This window comes from Trichechus manatus, unplaced genomic scaffold (genome assembly GCF_000243295.1).
Source record: "Trichechus manatus latirostris isolate Lorelei unplaced genomic scaffold, TriManLat1.0 scaffold00023, whole genome shotgun sequence".
NCBI lineage: Eukaryota > Metazoa > Chordata > Mammalia > Sirenia > Trichechidae > Trichechus > Trichechus manatus.
Genome location: NW_004443959.1, coordinates 4,360,632 through 4,362,218, shown reverse-complemented (window position 1 = coordinate 4,362,218; position 1,587 = coordinate 4,360,632).

Genomic DNA, 1,587 nt, shown 5'->3' with positions numbered 1-1,587 from the left:
TAAAGGAAATTGACCAATTCTTCATAGTTAATTTAAGTGGCAGACCCTGGATTCATACCATGTTCTTTTCACTAATGGGCTATGAGTGCATATTGGTTTTATTTTGACTCAAAACCATAATCAATCGGAATGAACACAATATACTCTACTTGTTTTGTTTATTATATATATTTTTCAATTTGCCATTTTTTTATGAATGTTTTGAGAGTAAAATAATACTACAATATTTATTTTTTTAAAAAAGGAAATCAGCAATCTTCAGGTCTCCTCTCTCATTCTGCAGCCCCTGTAGTAGTCCATCTCTGTTTCTGAAGTTCGACTGCCGAAGCTTTCATGTCCTACCATTCCTCTTTCCTTCTTGCTCCACATCTGGACATGCCAAAAAGGAAGCTGATTAAAAAAAGCCTCTTGTTTCAGGTTCTACTCTGTCTTATAGGGTCGCTATGAGTAGAAATCAACTCGATGGCAATGGATAAACTCTGGTGAAAAAACAGGTTTTATTTTTTAATTTCAAAATTGTTGCATGCCAATAATTTTGTAAAAGACAATAAAAACAAATGCCTGATCGCCTCCTCGGTTATCACAAACACACACACAAAAGAAACTTGTTGTCGTTGAGTTAATTCTGACTCATGGCAATCTTACGTGTGGCAGAGGGTTCCATGGGGTTTTCTTGTCTGTAATCTTATGGAGGCAGATCACAAGCCCTTTCTTCCCTGGTGTCATTGGCTGTGTTCGAACTATCAACCTTTACGTTAGTAGTTGAGTGCAAACCATTTTTGCTACCCAGGGGTCTTTGGTTATAACAGGAAAGTCAAATTACTATAAAAGTTTCTAAACATTTAGTCTTTACTTGTGTACCAATCTGGCTGCAGACTGGTAACCAATATTTGTGGTCTAGCATGGTTTGTGAATTACACTTCGTATAGCACTGGATTAGAATTCACCTCAAACTACTGAAAGTCATTTTATCCAGGGTTTGTAACCCATTTTGCTTGTGGCTGCCTATGCGTTTTCCCAAAATGAAAATGCTTTATACCCTTCCCCAGCTTGAAATGTTTTGATGGTTTCCCATTGACCTCAGAGTAAAGTCTCTACTCCCCCGCATAACATGTAAGGTTCTTATGATGTAGCCTTTCCTAATCTTTCCGTACTTGTCTGTCATCTTTTGCTCCTTCACATGCTAAGAGCCAATCAGATTTCACATGCTAAGTCCCAAAGATTTTCTTGCTGTCTTAGCTCTTGGCTTTTACATCTGGTGTTTGCTATGGCTAAAATTTAATCTTTCCCCTATTCTTTGTGTGGTTGCATCCTGTTGGTCCTTAATTGCTTGGTTTAGATGTTACTCCCTGGGGAAAGATTCTCTAATCACTTAAAGACACAAAAAGCAGACCAACAGTATCTAGGGGAACATCAAGCTCAATTGGCATAACATAGTTTATAAAGAAAATGTTCTACATTCTACTTTGGTGAGTAGCATCTGGGGTCTTAAAAGCTTAGGAGCGGCCATCTAAGCTACACCACTGGTCTCACCCTATCTGGAGCAAGGGAGAAGGAAAAAAGCCAAAAAGACACAAGGGAAAGATT